General features: G+C 45.7%; 1 long non-coding RNA gene across 1 annotated transcript; it reads left to right on the forward strand.

Moving 5' to 3' along the window:
• Window positions 1-3,733: 3,733 nt before the first annotated feature.
• LOC130275516 (uncharacterized) lies at window positions 3,734-12,485 on the forward strand. The gene is made up of 3 exons (XR_008844809.1): window positions 3,734-3,809; window positions 6,235-6,307; window positions 12,412-12,485. It is a non-coding gene; the product is annotated as an uncharacterized LOC130275516 (long non-coding RNA).
• Window positions 12,486-12,715: the final 230 nt, after the last annotated feature.

Below are 12,715 nucleotides of genomic sequence, written 5' to 3' on the forward strand. Positions count from 1 at the left end.
GTACGTAGGAGCTATACAGTACATGTGCTCGTAGGCTTTATACAGTCCACGCGCTCGTAGGATTCGTGCTGTACACGGGCTCGTAGGATTTGTGCTGCTCACTCGCTCGTAGGAATTATACTGTGCAGGCTCATGTGCTCATGAGAACCATGCTGTTCGTGTGCTCGTGGCATACGTCTTGTACATGCGCTTCCGGTGCTTGTGCGGCTCTTGCGCTTGTGGCATTTGTGCCACACGTGTGCTCGTACAGCGCATGTAGTGTTGTTCTGTGCATGGGTACGTGGTCATAGAATTACTGCATGCATGTATTGTTTATCGGTTGTCGTTGGCCATACGAACATGCAGTTTGGTTGTGCATTTGCGCATATAGTTGACCTGAGTATAGGTTCATCAAGTTTGTTGGTTGAGTCACTCGACGGCACAGTTCTATACACATGCACAACATTGTTCCGTACATATCTGTGTATAGTGGGGCCGGGCTTACGTATATAGGTTGTTCTGGGCGTTCGTGTACGCACATTTAATTCATTCGGTCTATACGCTCAGGGTTTCCGTGCATACTCTCATATAGTCTGTCCTGTGCATATGCTCATCCAGTTGGTTTGGACAGTTGCCCAGTTTGTTAGAGGCCATATAGTTTTGTGCATACGCTCATATAACTTGTTCTGGGTGTTCGCTTACGCAGTTCGTTCTGTGCATGTAGTTCGCTTATGCATACAGGTCATTTGGTGAACACGTGCAGTGGTTCGGCCATACGTCCGTATGGTTCTTTCTCTGCACACGCACATACAATTTGATCGGTGCATACGCTCACATAATTGTTAGGTGCTCATATAGTGTGTTCCGTACATACCAACATATAGTTTGTTCCCTGCATGTTCACATAGTTCGTTTGTGCATATGCCCGTATAGCTTGTTCTTTACGGTCATAGACTCATGCTGTGCATACGCGCACACAGTTCATTCTCGGCATGCTCAGTTAGTTCTATACATATGCACATAGTGGTTTCGGCATACGCTTACTTAGTTAGTCCATGCAGACACACTCATAGTTTGTTCTGGCATACGTTCACTCAGTTAGTCCTGTGCATATGCGCAAATAGTTTGTTCTGTGCTTACGCTTATGTAGTTGCCAAGCGCACTCGCTCATAAAGTCTTGTGCATTCACTTACTTAGTCTGTTCCATGGACTTGCTCTGGTAATCGGTTAAGTTGTTCAGTGTTTCTGCTAGTAGTTATTGTTATGTACATATTTGATAGTTTGGTGCATACACTCGCTCGTGTAGTTCATTCCAGCTCACATTCATATAGTTTGTGCAGCACAGGCTCTCATATAGTTTGGTCGGTGTATACGGTCAAGGTGTCTGGTTTGGACATGTGATCTGGGTGTTATTGATGAACACATGGTCTGGTTGGGTTGCCGGGCCCACGTTCAGTGTCATGTACAGCATATGTGCCAAGGAGTTATGCTTGGTATATGCTTACGGTATTCATACTCGGTACATGTTCATATACATTCAGCACATACGTTACTTTGGTTGAGGTTTTCAATTTCGGATTGACCAGTCACGTCTACAGGTCGGTCCGGATACAACCTGTCACGGCTTCAGGTTGGCGACAGTGTCATCACATACGTTGTGTTTAGGTAGCAGTTGGGTCAGGCTACAGGTATAGCTTTTTTTTCGGATGCCACGTATATACGTCAATCATGGTTACGACATGTCGCGGCTTGGCGGTGATACTTTTAGTTTTATAGTTAATTGAGTTTTCAGACCTGTCACGTCTACAGGTCGGTTCAGTTACTACTCGACACGGCTTCGGGTTGACGACAATGTTGTGTGTTTTCACAAGTTCATTTAGCATCGGGGGCCACGTATATACGTCAATCATGGTTACGACCTGTCGCGGCTTGGCGGTGATACTTTTGGTTTCATAGTTAATTGAGTTTTCAGACCTGTCACGTCTACAGGTCGATTCAGTTACTACTCGACACGGCTTCGGGTTGACGACAATGTTATGTGTTTTCTCAAGGTCATTTAGCATCAGGGTCATGCATATAGCTTGGTTTCAGTTGAAGTTTTGGCTGTCTTAGCTTCAGGTTGATCATTATTTTGGTTATACGTTGGTTGAGTGTCATGATCAGTCTTGCCGCATGAGTGGTGTCATCACCTGTCACGTCCACAGGTCGGTTACAGTTACAACTTAACACGGTTTTAGGTTGACGACTAGGTAGTTATGTTTTATGTACATATGCACTTGGGATTATGCATACGGTCAGGGTTTGGTTTGTAGCATGTACTCGGAGGAGCTTACACACACACTTTACTTTCCTACTTGGTTTTATTGGGTTTTTGCCACTCTTCTCTTCATCTAGCACGATTAAGTCATACCTAGCGGTGGTTCAGCTTCACATCTCATTGGCACATTCCGACTTGGCCTCCTTGTTTCATTCGATACAGTTAAAGCGGCGCTGAAAGGTGCGCTAAGGATCCAAGCCTTCTTCCCGTCAGCCTTTGTCGGCAGACTCGTTCAGACAGTTAGTAGATGTTCTAGACAGGACCCCCGTTCAGCTACAAAGATAGTCTGTGTTGGAAAGCAGCTTTGTTTCTGGGTTACTATGGCTTCCTCAGACCTGGTGAGTTCTCTAGTAAAACGTAAAATGATATTTGTTGGAGACTGAGCAACTGATATGGAATTCCGATCACTATTAGCTTGAGTTGAGCGCTACTAAAACATCGTTACCCGGGCAAGTCGTTACCATCTGCTGCTTTTCCACATTTCATTTCATAGGTAGTGCCCGGTTCGGCTGCTACGTGACCTGTTGTTCACACGCCAGGGAGCCAGTAGGTCGCAGCCGTTATTATTATTCTGAGGTTTTGCTCTCACCACTCCGCAATTTGTTAAAGTACGTATTTTAGTGATAGGCTGTGGGGGGTGACTCGGCTGTGATATCTGGACACCCCCTTCGCATCGGTGCCACCTCATCAGCATCACGTCAGGGGATGCCAGCCCGTGTGATTCGTAATTTGAGTCGCTGAAATCCAAAGTCTGGAAGGTCCCATGCTTTCCAGTTTCTGGTTCTGTAATGTTGTCTTATTTCATAAAGCTTTTTTGTTTCAAATATTGAAGTTTTGCCCTCTATTTTATTCAGGTGTACCTACACGCGGCAGGATATGGCACAACTCAGACTGCCTGTTAGTTAGTATATCAGTGGTTAGGCTGTTAGGTAGGTACGCTATGCATTTGAGCCACCGATCACAAGTGTGAAGGCTAACGCAGTTAGCCTGTATTAGTGAGAGGGGGCGGGGTTAATCACTATAAGAACCCGCGGTGCCCCTAGCACAGTACGCCGCGGGTTCTTCACATCCCACCCAACCCCCCCTCTTTTAAAAAATTCATTTAATCTCTTAGGAGTCTTTTTCTATCTAAGGTATGCCCTCTATTTTATTCAGGTGTACCTACACGCGGCAGTATATGGCACAACTCAGACTGCCTGTTAGTTAGTATATCAGTGGTTAGGCTGTTAGGTAGGTACGCTACGCATTTGAGCCTCCGATCACAAATAAAACATTTATATAAAATATTTAACAAAAATATACATTATATTTTAAGTTCCTTTTTCCACTCCTTTTTCCATAATTCCTGAGATAAGTAGTTCTGGCCCTAGAGTGTTATATATATTAGCGTCTGTAGCATGTATCAGGAACATGTTATCATACCTGTGTCTTTTTTTACAGATGACTGATGCCCGTCAAAAAGGTGAACGTGACATATACCCCCTTCAGCAGCAAGAAAGGAACCACGAAACAGGTAATTAATATTTATATTAATTACTGATAACAATCAGGCTAGATGTAAAATCTAGAACTGCAGACATGTCATAGTCTTTCCCAGATATATGAAGAAATATGTGTTTTTAATAAGTATATCGTCTATGGACAGCTTTATATATAACACAACCATATCTCAGGTACAGAGATTAGGAACATTCCAAAGTTGACGAGTAAAAAGGTAGCAGAAAGAGGAACATTGGTAACAGCAGTGTCGAGGAGTGTACATGAGTGGCAGAGTGGTTTAGAGGAGTGTACATGGGTGATAGATGGGTGTACATGGGTGACAGGGGGCGTAGGGGGTGACAGAGGGGTGTACATGGGTGACAGAGGTGTTAGGTGTGTAGAGGAGTGTACATGGGTAATAGGGGAGCATAGAGGAGTGTACATGGTAACAGAGGAGTGTAGAGCAGTGTACATGGGTGTCAGAGGGGTGTAGAGGAGTGTACATGGGTGACAGAGGAGCGTAGAGGAGTGTACATGGGTAACAGAGGAGTGTACATGGGTGACAGGGGGACGTAGGGGATGAAAGAGGGGAGTACGGGGTGATAGAGGGGTGTACATAGGTGACAGAGGGGTGTTGGGGGTGTAGAGGTGTGAACATGGGTGGCAGAGTGGTTCAGAGGAGTGTATATGAGTGATAGATGGGTGCAAATGGGTGAAAGGGGGCGTAGGGGGTGACAGAGTGGTGTACATTGGTGACAGAGTGGTGTTGGGGGTGTAGAGGAGTGTATGTGGGTGACAGAGGAGCGCAGAGTAGTATACATGGGTGTAGGGGTGTACATTGGTGATAGAGGGGTGTAGAGGAGTGTACATGGGTGACAGAGGGGTGTAGAGGAGTGTACATGGGAGACAGGGGGACGTAGGGCATGAAAGAGGGGTATATGGGGTGATAGAAGGGTGTACACAGGTGACAGAGGGGTGTTGGGGGTGACAGAGGAGCGCAGAGTAGTATACATGGATAACAGAAGGGTGTAGGGGTGTACATTGGTGATAGAAGGGTGTAGAGGAGTGTACATGGGTGACGGAGGAGCTTAGAGGAGTGTAAATGGGTAACAGATGGGTGTAGAGGGGTGTACATGGGTGACAAAGGGGTGTGAAGGAGTGTACATGGGTGACAGAGGGGTGTAGAGGAGTGTACATGGGTGACAGAGGATCGTATAGTAGTGTACATGGGTGACAGGGGGACGTAGAGGGTGAAAGAGGGGTGTACGGGGTGATAGAAGGGTGTACGTAGGTGACAGAGGGGTGTTGGGTTGTAGAGATGTGTACATGGGTGGCAGAGTGGTTTAGAGGAGTTTATATTAGTGATAGATGGGTGTATATTTGTGAAAGGGGGCGTAGGGGGTGACAGAGTGGTGTACATTGGTGACAGAGAGGTGTTGGGGGTGTAGAGGAGTGTACGTGGGTGGCAGAGGAGCGCAGAGTAGTATACATGGATAACAGAAGGGTGTAGGGGTGTACATTGGTGATAGAAGGGTGTAGAGGAGTGTACATGGGTGACGGAGAAGCTTAGAGGAGTGTAAATGGGTAACAGATGGGTGTAGAGGGGTGTACATGGGTGACAGAGGGGTGTAGAGAAGTGTACATGGTTGACAGAGGGGTGTAGAGGAGTTTACATGGGTGACAGAGGATCGTAGAGTAGTGTACATGGGTGACAGGGGGACGTAGGGGGTGAAAGAGCGGTGTACGGGGTGATAGAAGGGTGTACATAGGTGACAGAGGGGTGTTGGGGTGTAGAGATGTGTACATGGGTGGCAGAGTGGTTTAGAGGAGTGTATATTAGTGATAGATGGGTGTATATTTGTGAAAGGGGGCGTAGGGGGTGACAGAGTGGTGTACATTGGTGACAGAGAGGTGTTGGGGGTGTAGAGGAGTGTACGTGGGTGGCAGAGGAGCGCAGAGTAGTATACATGGATAACAGAAGGGTGTAGGGGTGTACATTGGTGATAGAAGGGTGTAGAGGAGTGTACATGGGTGACGGGGAGCTTAGAGGAGTGTAAATGGGTAACAGATGGGTGTAGAGAGGTGAACATGGGTGACAGAGCGGTGTAGAGGAGTGTACATGGGTGACAAAAGGGTGTAGAGGAGTGTACATGGGTGACAGAGGGTGTAGAGAAGTGTACATGGGTGACAGAGGGGTGTAGAGGAGTGTACATGGGTAACAGAGGAGTGAAGAGGAGTGTACAGAGGCCTACATTACCATTACTTGATTAACTGTTGTATATTATATAAAACATTTAGATAAAATATTTAACAAAAATACACATTATATTTTAAGTTCCTTTTTCCACTCCTTTTTCCATAATTCCTGAGATAAGTAGTTCTGTTCCTAGAGTGTTATATATATTAGCGTCTGTAGCATGTATCAGGAACATGTTATCATACCTGTGTCTTTTTTACAGAGGACTGATGCCCGGTGAAAAGGTGAACGTGTCACATACCCACGTCAGCTGCAAGAATGGAACCACGAAACAGGTAATTAATATTTATATTAATTACTGATAACAATCAGGCTAGATGTAAAATCTAGACCTGCAGACATGTCATAGTCTTTCCCGTATACATGAAGATATATGTGTTTTTAATAAGTATATCGTCTATGGACAGCTTTATATATAACACAACCATATCTCAGGTACAGAGATTAGGAACATTCCAAAGTTGACGAGTAAAAAGGTAGCAGAAAGGTGAACATGGGTAACAGGAGTGTACATGGGTGATAGATGGGTGTACATGGGCGACAGTGGGCGTAGGGAGTGACAGAGGGGTGCACATGGGTGACAGAGAGGTGTTGGGTGTGTAGAGGAGTGTACATGGGTGATAGAGGAGCGTAGAGGAGTGTACATGGTAACAGAGGAGTGGTGTCAGAGGGGTGTAGAGGAGTGTACATGGGTGACATAGGATCGTAGAGTAGTGTACATGGGTGACAGGGGGACGTAGGGGGTGAAAGAGGGGTGTATGGGGTGATAGAGGGGTGTACATAGGTGACAGAGGGGTGTTGGGGTAGTAGAGGTGTGTACATGGGTGGCAGAGTGGTTCAGAGGAGTGTATATGAGTGATAGATGGGTGTAAATGGGTGAAAGGGGGCGTAGGGGGTGACAGAGTGGTGTATATTGGTGACAGGGAGGTGTTTGGGGTGTAGAGGAGTGTACGTGGGTGACAGAGGAGCGCAGAGTAGTATACATGGATAACAGAAGGGTGTAGGGGTGTACATTGGTGATAGAAGGGTGTAGAGGAGTGTACATGGGTGACGGAGGAGCTTAGAGGAGTGTAAATGGGTAAAAGATGGGTGTAGAGGGGTGTACATGGGTGACAAAGGGGTGTAGAGGAGTGTACATGGGTGACAGAGGGGTGTAGAGTAGTGTACATGGGTGACAGAGGATCGTAGAGTAGTGTACATGGGTGACAGGGGGACGTAGGGGTTGAAAGAGGCGTGTACGGGGTGATAGAAGGGTGTACGTAGGTGACAGAGGGGTGTTGGGGGTGTAGAAATGTGTACATGGGTGGCAGAGTGGTTTAGAGGAGTGTATATGAGTGATAGATGGGTGTAAATGGGTGAAAGTGGGCGTAGGGGGTGACAGAGTGGTGTACATTGGTGACAGAGAGGTGTTGGGGGTGTAGAGGAGTGTATGTGGGTGGCAGAGGAGCGCAGAGTAGTATACATGGATAACAGAAGGGTGTAGGGGTGTACATTGGTGATAGAAGGGTGTAGAGGAGTGTACATGGGTGACGGGGAGCTTAGAGGAGTGTAAATGGGTAACAGATGGGTGTAGAGGGTTGTACATGGGTGACAGAGCGGTGTAGAGGAGTGTACATGGGTGACAGAGGGGTGTAGAGGAGTGTATATGGGTGACAGAGGGGTGTAGAGGAGTGTGCATGGGTGACAGAGGGGTGTAGAGGAGTGTACATGGGTAACAGAGGAGTGAAGAGGAGTGTACAGAGGCCTACATTACCATTACTTGATTAACTGTTGTATATTATATAAAAGATTTAGATAAAATATTTTACAAAAATATACATTATATTTTAAGTTCCTTTTTTCACTCCTTTTTCTATAATTCCTGAGATAAGTAGTTCTGGCCCTAGAGTGTTATATATATTAGCGTCTGTAGCATGTATCAGGAACATGTTATCATACCTGTGTCTTTTTTACAGAGGACTGATGCCCGGTGAAAAGGTGAACGTGACATATTCCCCCGTCAGCTGCAAGAAAGGAACCACGAAACAGGTAATTAATATTTATATTAATTACTGATAACAATCAGGCTAGATGTAAAATCTAGACCTGCAGACATGTCATAGTCTTTCCCGTATACATGAAGATATATGTGTTTTTACTAAGTATATCGTCTATGGACAGCTTTATATATAACACAACCATATCTCAGGTACAGAGATTAGGAACATTTTAAAGTTGACGAGTAAAAAGGTAGCAGAAAGGTGAACATGGGTAACAGGAGTGTCGAGGAGTGTACATGGGTGATAGATGGGGGTACATGGGTGACAGTGGGCGTAGGGAGTGACAGAGGGGTGTACATGGGTGACAGAGAGGTGTTGGGTGTGTAGAGGAGTGTACATGGGTGATAGAGGAGCGTAGAGGAGTGTACATGGTAACAGAGGAGTGGTGTCAGAGGGGTGTAGGGGAGTGTACATGGGTGACAGAGGATCGTAGAGTAGTGTACATGGGTGACAGGGGGACGTAGGGGGTGAAAGAGGGGTGTACGGGGTGATAGAAGGGTGTACATAGGTGACAGAGGTGTGTTGGGGGTGTCAAGATGTGTACTTGGGTGGCAGAGTGGTTTAGAGGAGTGTATATGAGTGATAGATGGGTGTAAATGGGTGAAAGGGGGCGTAGGGGGTGACAGAGTGGTGTACATTGGTGACAGAGAGCTGTTGGGGGTGTAGAGGAGTGTATGTGGGTGACAGAGGAGCGCAGAGTAGTATACATGGAAAACAGAAGGGTGTAGGGGTGTACATTGGTGATAGAGGGGTGTAGAGGAGTGTACATGGGTGACGGAGGAGTGTAAATGGGTAACAGATGGGTGTAGAGGGGTGTACATGGTTGACAGAGGGGTGTAGAGGAGTGTACATGGGTGACAGAGGGGTGTAGAGGAGTGTACATGGGTGACAGAGGGGTGTAGAGGAGTGTACATGGGTGACAGAGGGGTGTAGAGGAGTGTACATGGGTAACATAGGAGTGTACAGAGGCCTACATTACCATTACTTGATTAACTGTTGTATATTATATAAAACATTTAGATAAAATATTTTACAAAAATATACATTATATTTTATGTTCCTTTATCCACTCCTTTTTCCATAATTCCTGAGTTAAGTAGTTCTGGCCCTAGAGTGTTATATATATTAGCGTCTGTAGCATGTATCAGGAACATGTTATCATACCTGTGTCTTTTTTTACAGATGACTGATGCCCGGTGAAAAGGTGAACGTGACATATACCCCCGTCAGCTGCAAGAAAGGAACCACGAAACAGGTAATTAATATTTATATTAATTACTGATAACAATCAGGCTAGATGTAAAATCTAGACCTGCAGACATGTCATAGTCTTTCCGTATATATGAAGATATATGTGTTTTTAATAAGTATATCGTCTATGGACAGCTTTATATATAACACAACCATATCTCAGGTACAGAGATTAGGAACATTCCAAAGTTAACGAGTAAAAAGGTAGCAGAAAAGGGAACATTGGTAACAGCAGTGTTGAGGAGTGTACATGGGTGGCAGAGGTGTTGGGGGTGTAGAGGAGTGTACGTGGGTGACAGAGGAGCGCAGAGTAGTATACATGGATAACAGAAGGGTGTAGGGGTGTACATTGGTGATAGAGGGGTGTAGAGGAGTGTACATGGGTGACGGAGGAGCTTAGAGGAGTGTAAATGGGTAACAGATGGGTGTAGAGGGGTGTACATGGGTGACAGAGCGGTGTAGAGGAGTGTACATAGGTGACAGAGGGGTGTAGAGGAGTGTACATGGGTGACAGAGGGGTGTAGAGGAGTGTACATGGGTGACAGAGGATCGTAGAGTAGTGTACATGGGTGACAGGGGGACGTAGGGGGTGAAAGAGGGGTGTACGGGGTGATAGAAGGGTGTACCTAGGTGACAGAGTGGTGTTGGGGGTGTACAGATGTGTACATGGGTGGCAGAGTGGTTTAGAGGAGTGTATATGAGTGATAGATGGGTATAAATGGGTGAAAGGGGGCGTAGGGGGTGACAGAGTGGTGTACATTGGTGACAGAGAGGTGTTGGGGGTGTAGAGGAGTGTACGTGGGTGACAGAGGAGCGCAGAGTAGTATACATGGATAACAGAAGGGTGTAGGGGTGTACATTGGTGATAGAGGGGTGTAGAGGAGTGTACATGGGTGACGAAGGAGCTTAGAGGAGTGTAAATGGGTAACAGATGGGTGTAGAGGGTTGTACATGGGTGACAGAGCGGTGTAGAGGAGTGTACATGGGTGACAGAGGGGTGTAGAGGAGTGTACATGGGTGACAGAGGGGTGTAGAGGAGTGTACATGGGTGACAGAGGATCATAGAGTAGTGTACATGGGTGATGTAGGGGGTGAAAGAGGGGTGTACGGGGTGATAGAAGGGTGTACACATGTGACATAGGGGTGTTGGGGGTGTAGAGATGTGTACATTGGTGGCAGAGTGGTTTAGAGGAGTGTATATGAGTGATAGATGGGTGTAAATAAGTGAAAGGGGGCGTAGGGGGTGACAGAGTGGTGTACATTGGTGACAGAGAGGTGTTGGGGGTGTAGAGGAGTTTACGTGGGTGACAGAGGAGCGCAGAGTAGTATACATGGATAACAGAAGGGTGTAGGGGTGTACATTGGTGATAGAAGGGTGTAGAGGAGTGTACATGGGTGACGGAGGAGCTTAGAGGAGTGTAAATGGGTAACAGATGGGTGTAGAGGGGTGTACATGGGTGACAGAGCGGTGTAGAGGAGTGTACATGGGTGACAGAGGGGTGTAGAGGAGTGTACATGGGTGACAGAGGAGTGTAGAGGAGTGTACATGGGTGACAGAGGGGTGTAGAGGAGTGTACATGGGTAACAGAGGAGTGAAGAGGAGTGTACAGAGGCCTACATTACCATTACTTGATTAACTGTTGTATATTATATAAAACATTTAGATAAAATATTTTACAAAAATATACATTATATTTTAAGTTCCTTTTTCCACTCCTTTTTCTATAATTCCTGAGATAAGTAGTTCTGGCCCTAGAGTGTTATATATATTAGCGTCTGTAGCATGTATCAGGAACATGTTATCATACCTGTGTCTTTTTTACAGAGGACTGATGCACGGTAAAAAGGTGAACGTGACATATACCCCCGTCAGCTGCAAGAAAGGAACCACGAAACAGGTAATTAATATTTATATTAATTACTGATAACAATCAGGCTAGATGTAAAATCTAGACCTGCAGACATGTCATGGTCTTTCCCGTATACATGAAGATATATGTGTTTTTAATAAGTATATCGTCTATGGACAGCTTTATATATAACACAACCATATCTCAGGTACAGAGATTAGGAACATTCTAAAGTTGACGAGTAAAAAGGTAGCAGAAAGGTGAACATGGGTAACAGGAGTGTCGCGGAGTGTACATGGGTGATAGATGGGGGTACATGGGTGACAGTGGGCGTAGGGAGTGACAGAGGGGTGTACATGGGTGACAGAGAGGTGTCGGGTGTGTAGAGGAGTGTACATGGGTGATAGAGGAGCGTAGAGGAGTGTACATGGTAACAGAGGAGTGGTGTCAGAGGGGTGTAGAGGAGTGTACATGGGTGACAGAGGATCGTAGAGTAGTGTACATGATTGACAGGGGGACGTAGGGGGTGAAAGAGGGGTGTACGGGGTGATAGAAGGTTGTACATAGGTGACAGAGGTGTGTTGGGGGTGTAGAGATGTGTACTTGGGTGGCAGAGTGGTTTAGAGGAGTGTATATGAGTGATAGATGGGTGTAAATGGGTGAAAGGGGGCGTAGGGGGTGACAGAGTGGTGTACATTGGTGACAGAGAGGTGTTGGGGGTGTAGAGGAGTGTACGTGGGTGACAGAGGAGCGCAGAGTAGTATACATGGATAACAGAAGGGTGTAGGGGTGTACAATGGTGATAGAGGGGTGTAGAGGAGTGTACATGGGTGACGTAGGAGTGTGGAGGAGTGTAGAGGAGTGTAAATGGGTAAGAGATGGGTGTAGAGTTATGTACATGGGTGACAGAGGGGTGTAGAGGAGTGTACATGGGTGACAGAGGGGTGTAGAGGAGTGTACATGGGTGACAGTGGGGTGTAGAGGAGTGTACTTGGGTAACAGAGGAGTGTAGAGGAGTGTACAGAGGCCTACATTACCATTACTTGATTAACTGTTGTATATTATATAAAACATTTAGATAAAATATTTTACAAAAATATACATTATATTGTAAGTTCCTTTTTCCACTCCTTTTTCCATAATTCCTGAGTTAAGTAGTTCTGGCCATAGAGTGTTATATATATTAGCGTCTGTAGCATGTATCAGGAACATGTTATCATACCTGTGTCTTTTTTACAGAGGACTGATGCCCTGTGAAAAGGTGAACGTGACATATTCCCCCGTCAGCTGCAAGAAAGGAACCACGAAACAGGTAATTAATATTTATATTAATTACTGATAACAATCAGGCTAGATGTAAAATCTAGACCTGCAGACATGTCATAGTCTTTCCCGTATACATGAAGATATATGTGTTTTTAATAAGTATATCGTCTATGGACAGATTTATATATAACACAACCATATCTCAGGTACAGAGATTAGGAACATTCCAAAGTTGACGAGTAAAAAGGTAGCAGAAAGGGGAACATTGGTAACAGCA

This window comes from Hyla sarda, chromosome 6 (genome assembly GCF_029499605.1).
Source record: "Hyla sarda isolate aHylSar1 chromosome 6, aHylSar1.hap1, whole genome shotgun sequence".
In the NCBI taxonomy this organism is placed as follows: Eukaryota; Metazoa; Chordata; class Amphibia; order Anura; family Hylidae; genus Hyla; species Hyla sarda.